A 14,539-nucleotide genomic window follows, 5' to 3' on the forward strand; every position below is an offset into this window, starting at 1 on the left:
TCGTTAAGCCACACGTTCTGCCTCCCGCCTCAGGCTGCAGAGGCAGGGCGGGCGGGCGGCGGCGTGGGAAAGAGAGCGCCCTGCGCGCTGACCGCAGGCGTCCCTGGTATGCTGCGGGGCACCTGGGAGCTGCGGGGCCTGCTTTTTTATCTGCGGGGAGCCGGAGGTCACTGGGGCGCCGGCCGGCCTGCCGGGAAGACTGCCTTCACCCACCATCACCTTGAGCCCAGCCCCTATGGCCAGCAGCTGCACCAGGAGGAGCAGGCGGCCTGGGCAGCTGGCCTACGCCTGGCAGGGAGGGCAGTGACCTTGCTCACTCAGAGTGGTCAGTGAGGGTCCCTGATGCCCTGACCGCCGGCCGGCTGTCCTGCAACCCTGATGTCCTGACCGCCGGCCGGCTGTCCTGCAACCCTGGTGTCCTGACCGCCGGCCAGCTGTCCTGCAGCCCATCGTCGGTGGCGGGTCGGTCTGGTTCCCACACAAGAGGTGTGACTGCCAGTTGGGGAGAGACCCTACCCTTTGCACATTATAGATGCCACTGCTCTGCGGATGGCGCTGGGGCCTGTGGGTGCCTGTGTTTAAAAATGGGCTGTTTCTGGAGGTGGGGTCAGGGATGCCTAACCCTACTCAAAGGTCCTGGGGGGCCTCCCAGGGTTCCTGTGGTCTTTCCTGGCACACAAGAGTGGGGTGGGGGCCTGGGAGCCCCTCCCTGCTTTGAGCCGGGTTTCCGTCTGGTCTCTTTCCGCCCTGCCCCCAGCTCCCTGCCTGCCTGCCTGCCCACCCCGCTTGCCTGCCTGTGTCAGTGAGCGTCTCGCCAGCTCAGCGCACCTCCTTTGCCAACTCCAGGGAAGCCGGTTTGTAAAGAGAGCAAAGCCGGTTTTTCCATCCAATGAGAGAGATTTCTCGGGGCTGGGAGTGACCAGTCAGGCAGCACTCCAGGGCTGAAAATAGGTGGCCAGCAGAATCCCTCTCGATTCTTTTGAGGGACTGCTCTTTCTTAGCCTGATATCCAGGGTTCCCGTTCTCCCAGGGTGCGGCGGCCCCGGCCCATCGAAGGGTGCAGCAAATGTGGCGACCCTCCCTCTGGCCAGGACTGGGACCTGAGGCCCAGGCTTGAGCAAGGGAGGAGCGGCCAGGAGCCGCCCCGCCCCCACTGCTGAAGTCCTCCTGGTGGTGACAGAGAGGCTCTGCGGTGTCCACTGCCCGAGACTGTGCGAGGGGCTTGGCTCCCTTGCTGGCCTTGTCTCAGGAAAGCCATGATCAGGCTTGTCGGCGTCAAGCCCACTGCCTGGGGTACCAGTACACCCCCTCCCCCGCCAGGTGCCAGCTCAGGTGTGCCCAGCCTCTTGTCAGTGGAAGAGCGCCGTCGGAGGGCCTTCCGGTGCTGGGCCCTGCCCTCCTGGCCTCCCTGCCCGGGTGGTGAGGAGCTAGGGTGAGCTCATCAGATGGGCGCCTTCTCTGTGCGGCTCGCTCCTCTGCCCGGCCATGCTGTGTCTGCCTGCAGTCCCAGGACGTGGGCCACAGGGTGGATGAGGGCGGCGGGAAGAGGGCCTGAGCGACCTTTGAATTTGGGTTGGTGCAGCAAGCAACAGAGGCCGGCGGCTGGAAGCACATGTATTGCCAAGCCTGATGGCTGTCCAGGGCCAGGTGGGTGAGGTGCAAGGAGGCAAACCCAGGAAGGACCGCCTGTGCGCATGCGCGTGCGCGTGCGCGTGGTGGGGCGGTGGTCCTGGCTCTCCTGCCTTTAGACCGAAACAGCTCAGCTCGTCTTCCAGAGATCAGCGAGGCAAGAGCATGGCTCCATGGTCTGAGCACAGGAACCCCACACTCTGTTCCTCCTAACCCACGCCACCTCTGCACCAGCCCTGCACCCCAGGGCCAGCCCAGAGTTGCAAGTCCTGGCCTTGGGCTTTGCGTGGAGCAGAGCCCCCCACCCCATCCCAGCCCCTATCCCCGCCCACTTCTGGCTGCACAAAGTGGCTGCAGCGTTGCTGGGGCCTGTTGAGCATTTATTCATCATTTTGATGGGCGGGAAGCATCGATCCAGCAGAATTGGTTTAATAAAGAATCGCCAGCAGCCCGTGATCGATGGGGTTTGTGGTTTGGAGTTTAGGACTGCTGACTTCCGGCGTCTCCTGTGCGCCAAGGGGTGGGGGTGGGGGTGGAGGGTGGGGCCGTACTCCTGGGCCATATGGGATAGTAGGCTTTGCTCTGCTGCTCCTGCCAGGGCCCGCCCCACACACCAAACCCCGGTGACCCCGGTGGCTCTTCCGGCCTCTAACTGCTGCCTGGCCTTTTGAAGCTCATATTTAGGGTTTGTCAAAGGAAGAGGCCAGGACATGGCAGGCGGGCTCTCGGGTCCTGGCTGAGCGCTTGCGTCCCCAGTAGCCGGGTCCTGGGAGCCGGGCTTGGGAGCCTGGAAGAAGTCCAACACGGCATCAGATCCTCCCATGTGCCCGAGAGGAGAGCCAGGGAGGTGGCGGTGTAGCGGGTTGTGCTCTCAGACGCTGGGCCTGTGTGCCCAGGTAAGACACCTGGAGCCGTCGGGGTGGGCTCAGGGACAGGCAGGGAAGTTTGCGTGTGGGGTGTCACTGCCCCAAGGTGAGCTAGGCAGAGGTGGGTCTTCTCATCCCCCTACCCTGCCCCCTGAAGGCCGTGGGGAGGCAGAGGAAGGAAGGGTCTTAGGGTGTGCTCTCCTTGGGCAGAGGCAGCTGGGCGCCGTCTTTGAACTTCAGTTCTCCGACCTGGAAAGCGGGGATCCTGTTGCCTGTGTCCGGGTCAGACACACATTGGACGGCCGTGGTTGCCCCCGTGGAGGGAGCTGCCAGACGGCCGTACCTCCCCCACCCTCAAACGCCCTTCCCCTGGTCCCTGGTCTCTGTCTTTGGCTCAGGCCAGAGTTTCTGACCTGTGTGGGATCAGAGGCCCCACTGAGAACCCGCTGGGGGCTGTGGAATCTCCAGCTAGAAGGATTCGCGTGCATCTGGGTACGCACGCGTGAGGTGGCACTCAGTTTCCGGTGTCTGGGCGTCCACTCTGGTTGAGTTGGGGCTCCGGGTTGTGAACATGCTCTAGCCATCCCAGAAGAGAGAGCGGGCCTGGCAGGAGGTGCGAAGCGATGGGGTGAGGGCATCCGCAGTCGGGTCGGCTCAGAGTTGGGTACGTGAGGAAGGACAGGTGCCTCCTCCCTCTCCGTTTCCCATGGGGACTGTGCAGGTAGGAGGCGAGGAGGAGGAGGATGGTGGCAGCCAGCTCTGGGCCTGGGGTCCTGGGACCCTGTCCTGTGTGGGCCCTCCTGGCCGGTGCTAGCAGTGTGGAAAGCTTAGAGCTGCAGCCATGGGGCCTGGGGGAGGGGAAGGGCGCCTGGTGTAGCTAGGATTCGAAGCTCTAGTGGGGGAGACAGCCCCCCACCAGGCTGGGCTGGTGAGCTCAAGGCCCAGGTGCTCCCAGGTACCAGGCCACAGAGCCCCCACGAGGCAGTGGGCCAGGATCCTCTAGCTACCTGCTGCAAGGCCCCAGCTCCCTGGTCTGGTGGCCTTGTGGTGAGACCGGGGTTTGCCTCGGCCCCTGCCCGGCCCTGCCCCCTCGGGTCGCTTAGTGCTGTGAGCCGTGGGGTTTGGGGGCCGTCAGGTTGCCTGTCGCTGTTGGGCACTTCCGCTGGGGTTGGTCCGCCCACCTGTCCGTCTGTCCTCCGCTGTGCTTTAAGGCCTGGCATCCCTGGTACTTACGGGGCCTCACTGGCCACCGTCCGTGCCGGCTCCCTCTCCGGCCACCTTGTGGCATTGGAATAGGGCTCGGGGTGACGGTGCAGCTTCTTGCACTGCCTGCCATGCCGTCGGGTCCACCCAGAGGTCCCGTGAGAGTACGGTTCTGGTTCCGTGGGTCTGGAGGGGGGTCTGAGCCTGCGTTTTACTCAGCGCCCAAATGTGACTGACGCTCCCGGTGGCCAGAGCCGGAGCAGGCTGCTGGGGGTACAGCAGTTCCAGGTTGTGTGCTGGGCCTGTGCTCCCCGACTTCCCAGAGAACGGGGTCCCAGCTCAGCACAGCAGGTGAATTCTGTGACGTGGGTTAAGCCAAGCCATGGAATTCTGCTTGCAGACTTGGGGATGTTGGAATCCAGGCACCACCCCCCCAAGTCTGCGCAGCTGCCAGGATCCTGCTGGCCCTAGACGCTGGCTACTGGGGTGAGGTCAGCAGATGGAGGCCCCTCGTCCATCCCTGCTGTCCGACCCGGAGCAGACTGGCTGGGGGAGAAGTGACAGCGTGTGAAGTGACTGCTGTGCTGTTCCAGAAGGCAGCAGATGTCAAGGAGAGAGTCCAGAGGAGAGAGATGGGGGGAGGGCGTGAGGTGGCTCTGACTGTGGCCAGCTGGGAGGAGGACAAAGCAGCTGCCTTGGCAGGGACACCCCCAGTGTGGACGCAGGCGCCCCAGCCTGTGCCCAGGGTGGACTCAGGCGCCCCAGCCTGTGCCCAGTGTGGACGCAGGCGCCCCAGCCTGTGCCCAGGGTGGACGCAGGCACCCCAGCCTGTGCCCAGTGTGGACGCAGGCGCCCCAGCCTGTGCCCAGGGTGGACGCAGGCGCCCCAGCCTGTGCCCAGTGTGGACGCAGGCGCCCCAGCCTGTTCCAGCAGCCTCCCCTGTTTCTGGGCCTGTCTCTCCCTGTCCCAGGTCCCCCTGGAGCAGAAGGTCCTGCCCCAGTCCCGCCGAGGGCTTTTCACAGACGCCGGCTCCAGCGCGCACTGGCCCGGCTGGCGGGTGCTCACAGAGCTGCTGCTGCCAGTGCTAATTAATAGAAGGGCTACGGAGGCCGGCCAGGGCCCTGCCTGGGCCCAAGGGGACGCTGAGGAATCCGCGCTTGCCAGCCAGAGCGGGCCACGGGGGCAGGGCCCTGTCGGGATCTGCAGGGGTGTTCTCCGCCAGCCAGGCTGCTGCACTGAGAAAGGCCGCCAGGGCGCTGGAGCCGCTCCGAGACGCTCTCCGGCGTCAGCACCTGCCCAGAGCTGGGGCGGGAGGCGGCACGGAGAAGGGGTGAGCTCCCTGTCGTGGAGGGCGCTCGGGAAGAGACGCGGCAGGACTCGGAGCAGAGGTGGCCGAGCGGTGTGGCGCGGAGCCGGTGCAGCTCCGGATGTCGCCAACCTGGCCACGGTGTGCTGTAGCAATCCGACCACTGTGTTACAGTGCGCAGGTGGGACATGACCATGGGGCTGCGGGGTTCTCTGGTCGGGCAGGACACCCTGGCAGCGCTGGCTCCGCGTTCCGCGTGGCCCTTACCCATAGTCCCCGGGTGTCCCTAGGGTCACTCTCTGGCTCCCAGTCACATTCTTCTTGCCGTTCAGCTGCTTGACCCCTGTGGGCCTCTGAGCTCATAGCCCCCTGGCTCAGAACAGCAGGGGCTGATGCCCGTGGGTCACAGGTCAGTGAGGACCACCGAGGAGCCGTCCACCAGGGCTGGGCTGGGCTGGAGCGCAGTGTATCTCAGCCTGAGAAACTGTGTCCTTATGATAACAGGTAGTGTTACCCTCCCCCACCTATGGGGGAGCCCCACCCCCGCATCATGCAGCCATGAATTCACAGGGCTGGGGTTCAACCTGAGTCTCTGGGATTGGACTCACGCGTGTCCCCTCCGTGTCTCTCTCCCTTCCTTTCATTTTTGATTGATTTTTGGTAGCTTCAAAAAACATAGCTACACAAGGTTCAAGAGGATGGGGAGGGGGCTCAGGCCATCCTGGGCTCTTTGTTGTCCTGATGGGAGCAGAGGGCGGCCACGGCCGGCCCAAGGTCACGGCACATGTCAAAGATGAAACCAGAGCCGTGTGGGTTGCATCATGTCTGCAGCGGTCTCACCTCTGAAGCCCACCCCCCGCTCCCAGTCCCCAGCCCCCAGCCCGAGGGTGTCCAGGGAGGCCTTTCTGGAATGGTCTTGTCCCTTGGAGCTTCCTGCTACCTGCACCTGCGCCTGCCTTTCTGGGGTGCTGGGCGTTTCCAGCGTCCCATGAGAGGTGGGTCCTTCTGAAGATGCAGGGTTGGGGCTGAGCCCTACCGTCCTAACCCCGTCTCCAGGGGCAGCCGGCTGGGCCCCCTGCCCGGCCGCTCCCTCCCGGCCGGGCCTCACTGCTGTGGAGACCTTTGGGTTATTGAAGCCACATCCAGTGCCTGTTCTGGAAGGGAGGGGGCTAGGTCTCAGAGGGGCACGGGACAAGTGGCCAGTGGTGGCCTGTTCTGTGCACCAGAGAGAGGCGTGGTCACGTGCTTTGTTACATCCTGCCGGAAAGTGAAGAAGCGCAGCGGGTCTGTGCCTGGGGCTCAGTGGACGACTTGGGTAAGGCCTTAGCCTAGGGCCAGGGTCAGGGCTCAGCTTATGATGAGGATCAGGGCTCAGTATGTGTCTAGGGCCAGGCTTAGTGTGGAGCCGGGTAAAGACTGAGTTTATGACAAGGATCAGGGCTCAGTATGTGTCTAGGGCCAGGGTTCGGTGTGGGGGCAGGGTGAGGACTCCAGTTTATGACAAGGATCAGGGCTCAGTCTGTGGCTAGGGTTGGGGCTAAGTATGTGACTGGAGTCAGGTCTTAGTTTAGGGCCAGGGTCAGGGCTCAGCTTATGATGAGGATCAGGGCTCAGTATGTGTCTAGGGCCAGGGCTCAGTGTGGGGGCAGGGTGAGGACTCCAGTTTATGACAAGGATCAGGGCTCAGTCTGTGGCTGAGATAAGGGCTTGGTCTGGGATCGGGAACTGGAGTCCTCGAGCCCACCTCTGAGCTGATCTCGGCCTCCCTGGGGCAGCGGTGCTGGGGCAGGTGGGCATGCTGTCCTCTCTGCCCCGGTGCCCCCCGTGGAGAGCTCGTCCCGCTTGCCCTGGGCATCTGAGCGGCTCCTCTGGTCCTCTCTACGAGGTGAGGCACAAATGGCAAACAGTGGATCTGCCTCTGCGCATGCCGTGGCCAGCAAATCCACTGCGTGGCCATCCCGCACCCTGTTGTGGTCTGTTCTCATTATTTTTGGGGTGCCTGCAGGATGGTGCTCAGAGCACGCAGGCAGTCCAGGCTCTGTAGGGGGACACCCTGCACCCCTGCTCTAGGCAGCCCCAAACTGCAGAGCGGGCAGCAGGGTCTCCAGGTCTGGTGACGGCGGCTGCGTGGCTGGCCGACTGGGTGCTGGGGGCTGTGTGTCTGCCTGAGCATTTCCCCGTGTGGGCGGCCATGATGATGTCTGCGTGAGCAAGGCTTCCAGAAATTAATACCCTAACGGACTGCCTGGCACACTGTCTCCCTGGCGTGGGAAGGGGCAGCCTGAGGATGTCACGGCCAGCAGGGGCAGGTGTAGGGGACTGGCTCTTCTTGTTCCTGGGGTAGGGTCACGCCTGCCTGTAGCGGTTCAGACTGGTTTTGGGGTGCTGCAGGCGAGTGGTAGACCTAGTGTGGACTGGTGGTCATGGGCGGCTGGCTGGAGGAAGCAGGTCTGGAGGAGGTGTGGGTGTGGGTGGCTGCTGACCGGCCCCTGGGCTGGCCGAGCTCTGCTGCTTGCCTGGCCGTGCTGCAGCTGGGGCGTGCGTGGGCCCCGTGGGCACCGGGACCAGGCACCCTGGTCCTTGAGCCCAGGGAGGTTCTCCAGCTCTCCCCCTGGGCACAGAAGGCAGGTTCTAGCCCTGCAGTCATGTCACTGAGCGTGTGGCCCGCAGCCCAGAAGCAATTACCCTGCAGTCCCGGCTGAAGGCTCGAGCCAGCCCCTGTCAATGATTAACGCGAGTCCCAGCCACTGGAGGCCACTGCCAGCCGGGAGCTGCTCCCAGACCTTTCTGGGGGCACCCTGCCCTTCGTTTGGGGAGGCAGGAAACACCCCACGGCCCCGCTGGGGAAGTCGGCCCCACCCGAGCACCCCTCGCCTGCGGAGTCCGCCTCCTGAGCCTCGTCCCCTTGGGTTGCGTGGCCTCAGCAAACTCCCTTCCTCTGTCAGTGTCAGGGCTGAGCTCGGTCTGAGAAGAGAGCAAAGCTAATTGGTCAAATAGGTATTGAACCTGCTGTCCTGACCCCATTAGCGCAGGTCGAGCCGGCCGCTGCCGACCGCTGGAGCTGACGGACTTGGCCCTTTCTCTTCCCGGGCACTCTGCCGAGGCCCAGCCGGGCGTGGGCCCGGGGGCAGGTCCCGTGGGGTCTTTCCCGCGAGGCTGGGCAGCACTGGGGAGGCCTCCCTGGCATGCTGTGTGGCACTGCAGTGGCACGTGGCGGCTCAGAGTCAGGCCCCACGGAGGCTGCAGGCCACACTGGGAGGCTGTGCTGGGACAGGCCAGGGGAAGGCATGGGGAAGACAGGGGCCACCATCCCAGTGCCGCTTCGAGAGCCAGAGCTGGGGGACCAGCCCTGACCCTGTCCGGCCCGTGGGGACGGGGCCTGGGGCCGCACCTCTCCATGCTTGCCGTCTTCGTCTGGGGCTGGAGCGCGCAAAGCGCTGAGTCACCTGGGAGTTCTGTGCGATCGGAGATGCCCGGCTGCCAGGGGCGAGGCCAGGCAGGTGCACTTTTGGGAGGCACCCTGCTGGGGGAGCCCAGGAGTGGGGGCGTTCCCAAGGCCCCTTCTGTGTTCACGGTTGCTCTCACCCTGAGTGCCCCCCGGGAGTCCCCCCCCCCAACAGGAACATGGGACAAAACCCTGCCTGCCCAGCCCTTTGGTGATAGCCTCCTCCTCCTCCAGGAAGTCCTCCCACTTTGTCTTTACATCCGGGGGCCGAGAATTACAAAAAGTGCTGGGAGGGACCTTGGGGAGCGCGTCGTCCAGGGGATCCGCCCTGCCTGCCTGCCTGGTCTCAGCCCCATCCCAGCAGAGGGGCGTGTACACACTCCTGTGTTTGGTACCTGGTGCTCACGAGCCCCTGGGTGACCAATCCACGCCCGAGCCTGCCTGCGGGCGGCAGGGGAGCGTGCCGCCTGACTTCCCTCGGGGCCGCGCTCCCGTGCCACTCCACAACAATGTTCTATTTTGGTGCCGTTCTCCTGAGCGGCAAGACAGCAGGTTTCTGGGCGTCCCGTTGGAGCCGCCTTTGGGTTTTGTAAACTGGGCTAAGCTGTTCTCCAAATGCCTGTTGCCCTTCCCACCCCCCCAACTCTTCCCCAGACGGTGCCAGCGGCTGGGCAAAACACAGAGAGGCTGCAGAGCGTTCGTGCACACGTTCAGGTGCGACCTGGTGCTGGCAAAGACTTCGGGGTGCCACAGGAGGCTCCCCCACCAGGGAAGCACAAGGTGGTGAACCCAAGAGTCCCCCAAAGTCTCCCTGTTGAGAAGGTGAGGGCAGGGTCCCCTCTCCTGGAACTGACTTCCTCTCCAGTCTACACTGCTCCCCACGGCCCAAGAAGAGCCCTGGCTTCTCCGCCCCGCCGTCAGCGCTCGCTGTTCAGACCCGTGCCTGCCGGGGCCGGGGGCCAGCCTCCCAGGGGAGCAGCTGCCCTCGGCTGGCCTCACCCTCGGTCTGTGTGTCTCTGTCCCAGTGGGGAACTGAGGAAGGCCGGAGAGAGGCAGGACTTGCTCAAGGTCATGCTGCGGGTTAGAGGCAGAGCCTGCCTGGCCGCCTTGGCTGTCTGGCTTGGGCCCCTCTGCTGAAGCCCCAGGCTCCCGCCTTCCTGGTGTGCTCAGGTCCCGCCCCCTCTTTGGGTCCCAGGGAGGCAGCAGCATCCATCCACACTCCAGGCCTGCAGGTGGAACCTGACCCCTCCGTGGGAGGCTGGGATGCAGCTCCTGGCTTCTGGCTTTGGCCTGGCCCAGGCCTGGCTGTTGTAGGCATTTGGGGGCGAGACCCAGCAGATGGGAGATCTTTCTGTCACCTTCTCAGAAAAACCGACTGTGGTCCTCAAATGACTGATGAAGATCCTTGCAGGAAGATTAGGAAGCAGAATCCAGAAAACCCACCCCTCCCCCCAGCACCAGGTGCCCTTGGGCTTGAGCTCTACCTGGGAGCCCTGTGGTCATTCGTCAGAGGCCTGAGGTGCGTTAACAATAGAGCCCTGGTGGCCAGGTGCGGGTGCGGAGAAGAGAGCTGCGGTCTCCTGCAGTGGGGAGACCCTGGGGCCAGCGGCAGGGAGGCTGGGCGAGGAGCAGGCAGGGGGAGGCGCGTTTCCCCTGCAGAGGCCGGAGCTGGGTGGCCCAGCCTGGCCCCCAGAAGGCTGCCTGAAGCAGCTGACCCAGCCCTGTGGGGCTGGGGGAGGAGGAGGCTAAACTGCAGATGCCAGGGCCAAGGCAGGAGCGAGCTCCTTCGGGGGGGGCAGTAGTGAGGTGGGGGGAGGTGGGAGAGGCTAGCCGCTCTGCCTGCTAGGTGACACACAGGAAGTGGACAGGCAGGGGTGGCAGGTGGACTTGGTTGGTGCTATCACACGGCTCTTACGGTGCTGGGGGGGTGGGGTGGGGCAGAGGAAGGCGTTCCTGAGGTTGTGCACCATGCGTGTTTGTCGTGGGCTCACAGGCATGAGACTGAGCGGGGCTCCTGTGCCCACACACCTGTCCTCCCGGCCCCCTCCTCCCTGCACCCTCACCCTCCTCGGAGCAGTCTTCTGTAGTTAGCTCTGGCCCCCCAGCGTTTAGGGGACCTTCACAGCGTGCGGCACGGGTCAGTGCTTAAAGGTAGATTGATTTTTCTGATTTTCAAGGCAAGATTTTCCCTTTGTGGGGAATGTAGAAAAGTAGGATGGGGAAAGCAAAAAAAAATCACCCCAGATCTCACCACTTAGCCATAATCAGCGTTAACCTTTCAGTGTGTTCTTTTTTAAATTTTATGTTTGGGAGTCTTGTTTTCTACTGATAGCAGTGCTTAATCCATCCACCCAGCCGTCCTTCCCCCACCTACCCACCCATCCACCTACCCATCCCCCTACCCATCCATACCCCATCCACCCACCCATCCATCCATCCCCCTACCTACACACCCATCCCCCCACCCATCCATCCCCTCACTTACCCACCCATCCATCCCTCCCCCCACCTACCCACACATCCCCCCACCCATCCATCCCCTCACTTACCCACCCATCCATCCATCTCCCCACCCATCCATCCCTCCCCCCACCTACCCACCCATCCCCCCACCCATCCATCCCCTCACTTACCCACCCATCCATCCCTCCCCCCACCTACCCACACATCCCCCCCCATCCATCCCCTCACTTATCCACCCATCCATCCCTCCCCCCACCTACCATACCCCATCCATCCATCCCCCCACCTACCCACCCATCTCCCCACCCATTCCCCCACCCATCCATCCCCCCACCTACCCACCCATCCATCCATACATCCATCATCCATCCATCCATCTCCCAACCCCATCCACCCACCCATCCATCCATCCCCCTACCTACACACCCATCCCCTCACCCACCCACCCACCTACCCACCCATCTCCCCACCCATCCCCCCACCTACCCACCCATCTACCTACCCATCCCCCTACCCATCCATACCCCATCCACCCACCCATCCATCCCTCCCCCCACCTACACACCCATCCATCCCCCCACCTACCCACCCATCTACCCACCCATCCATCCCCTCACTTACCCACCCATCCACCCCTCCCCCCACCGACCCACCCATCTACCCATCTATCCCCCCACCTACCCACCCATCTCCTCACCCATTCCCCCACCCATCCATCTCCCCACCTACCCATCCATCCACCCACCCACCTGTGCATCCATCATCCATCTGCCTACTCATCTGTCCATCTATCCTCACCACCTCCATTTACCCATGCATCCACCCTTGCATTTAACAAGATAATTTTGTTGCCCCTCCCCCCTCCAGCCAGGCTATGTGTTCTGGTCTTTTTTTTTTAATTTTTATTTATTTATTTATTTTTGACAGGCAGAGTGGATAGTGAGAGAGAGAGACAGTGAGAAAGGTCTTCCTTTTGCCGTTGGTTCACCCTCCAATGGCCACCGCGGCCGGCGCACCGCGCTGATCTGAAGGCAGGAGCCAGGAGCCAGGTGCTTCTCCTGGTCTCCCATGGGGTGCAGGGCCCAAGCACCTGGGCCATCCTCCACTGCACTCCCGGGCCACAGCAGAGGGCTGGCCTGGAAGAGGGGCAACCGGGACAGAATCCAGCGCCCCGACTGGGACTAGAACCCGGTGTGCTGGCGCCGCTAGGTGGAGGATTAGCCTGTTGAGCCGCGGCGCCGGCCGTGTTCTGGTCTTGAAAAAGGAAATACCTTCCAGCAGGAGGCGCACATCAGGACTGGGAGAGGAGACTCATCCTGGGTCTGCCTGGTGGCGCACGGAGGGGCTCCTGGGAGATGTGCAGCTGCCTCCTCCCTTGTCCTTGGCCCCCTCTGCCAGGACCACCTGCTCAGACCAAGTAGGTCTCCCTAGGGCTCCGGGGTAAGCATTGGAACGCTGGCACTGCCACTGTCTGGGAGCAGAGGAAGCTGTTCTGTCGTGGCTGGATGTGTCATGGCCGTGGTTGCCACGGGACACGGGGGTGTAGCCGTGTCGTCGGCAGGTGGACGCACGCCTGGAGCTCAGGAGTCAGGTCTGGTTTCCAAGTGGGCAGAGCAGTCACGCAGCCCTGGGAGCTGGTGAGTCACCCAGGAGACACGCACAGGGGGAGAAGAGAGGAGGCCCAAAGGAGGGACACGTGGGAAGGTCATGCGGGGCAGCGGAGCCTGTCGTGGGAAGGGAGAGGAGAGGCAGAGGGCACAGAGGAGGACGCCGGCCGCGTCGGGAGGCTCGGACGCCGTGCAGGAGACCCAAGGGCAGAGTGGCCCACGGTGTCCACGGTGGGGACGGCCCAGGCAGAGCCCCTTGGTTCCACAGCTGGGCGTGGACTGGTGTGGAGAGAAGGGCAAGGAGGGAGTGGGGGTGGCGACAGCCCCAAGAAATGCTTCTAAGAGGACAGGAGACAAGATGCGGGGAGGGTGTGCTCAGGGCTTCAATGTTTTTTTTTTTTTCAGCTTAGAGAGTTGAAAAGAGAGATGGGATGGGAGGGGGTCAGCAGGTGGGGGAGAAAGAGACCGGGGGAGGGGAGGGAGGGAGGGGCATCCCCACCGCTCCTGCTCTGTCTAGAGAAGGAGGCGGTGCCCACGCTGGTTTCAGGGCTTTGTGGAAGGGGAGATCATTCCAAGTCCCCGGCGTGGAGAGGGCTTGGGGAAGTCCACCAGGGACCTTGCAGAAGGGCGGGGTGGCAGAGGCCAGGGCCCAAGCAAGCACAGAGGCCTCAATGAAGATGTTGGGGTCCCAGGAGCTCAGGAACTCGGGTGTTTGGCAGGGGAGTTTGGGGGTGTGGGGTTTCCTGCCTCCATGCACACATGCAACGGGTGGGGGCAGGCATCTGGCCTAAGACGCCCCCCCCCATCAGAGGGCCTGGCCCTGCTCCAGATTCCAGCTTCCTGCTGGCGCACCCCGGGAAGCAGCGGTGGTGGTTCAGGTACTTGCGGGTCCTTGCCGCCCACGTGGGAGACCCGGGTGGAGTTCCGGGCTCTTGCTGTGGGCATTTGGGGAATGAACCAGCAGATGGGAGCGCTGTGTCTGTTGGTTTCTCCCTTTGCCGTGAAGTGTTGGTGCGGCCCTGGCCCTGAGTGTGATTTGGGAAGTGGAGGCTGCCGCAGAGAGGGACCCTGGAGGTTGGGTCCAAGGGAGGGTCTAAGAGGTGTGTGCAGTGCAGGCTGTGGGGACGCTGAAGTTCAGGCAGAGCAAACTGAGCTGGAGAGAGAAGAGGCCATGGCGCGGGCGCATGGCTCAGGCGGGGCCGGAGGCGGGACAGCTGGAGGTGGTGGCGCGGCCCAGGTGTGTGCTGGTGGAGTGGACAGCAGCCGAGTCACCGCAGACAGGGCTTCCAGCTCCCGGAAGCCTGGGTGTCGTCTGGGCTGGTGATCCAGACTGGCAGGATTGGGAGTGGCACGGAGGGTTGTAGGACCAGGTGCAGACCCCAGCCAGGTCCCCAGACGACACTGGGAGGAGGGCTGGCAGGTGAAGGACTCCCCGAGGACCCTGGAGACAGGAAGTGGCTGCAGTGAGGGGAGGGTGCTAACTCATTCCTGGCCTGGGGTTTTGAATGCTGGGGAGCAGCACCCTCTTAGGACACAGCTAAGGCTCGCATGTGGGGCAGGTGCAGAGGTCAGGGGGTGGGAGAGAGTGCAGGGGAGGTGTGGGGGGTGCAGGGTTGGGGTGTACAGAAACACTGCCAGCTGCACCTCGGCCTGACTAGGGCTGGTTGGAACGCAGGCTCCAGGTCAGGCTGTTTGGGTTTAAATTCTTGGTCAAGGCCAGCGCCACGGCTCAATAGGCTAATCCTCCACCTGCAGCGCTGGCACACCGGGCTCTAGTCCCAGTCGGGGTGCCAGTCCTGTCCCTGCTGCCCCACTTCCAGGCCAGCTCTCTGCTGTGGCCCGGGAAGGCAGTGGAGGATGGCCCAAGTGCTTGGGCCCTGCACCCCATGGGAGACCAGGAGGAAGCACCTGGCTCCTGGCTTTGGATCGGCACAGTGTTGGCCGCGGCGGCCATTGGAGGGTGAACCAACGGCAAAGGAAGACCTTTCTCCCTGTCTCTCTCTCTCACTGTCCACTCTGC

The 14,539-nt window shown here is 63.5% G+C and overlaps 1 protein-coding gene across 1 annotated transcript in view; it reads left to right on the forward strand.

Moving 5' to 3' along the window:
* HCN4 (hyperpolarization activated cyclic nucleotide gated potassium channel 4) overlaps positions 1-14,539 on the forward strand; it is a 35,852-nt gene that overhangs the window by 1,136 nt on the left and 20,177 nt on the right.

The sequence above is a fragment of the Oryctolagus cuniculus genome, chromosome 12 (genome assembly GCF_964237555.1).
Source record: "Oryctolagus cuniculus chromosome 12, mOryCun1.1, whole genome shotgun sequence".
NCBI classification, from domain to species: domain Eukaryota; kingdom Metazoa; phylum Chordata; class Mammalia; order Lagomorpha; family Leporidae; genus Oryctolagus; species Oryctolagus cuniculus.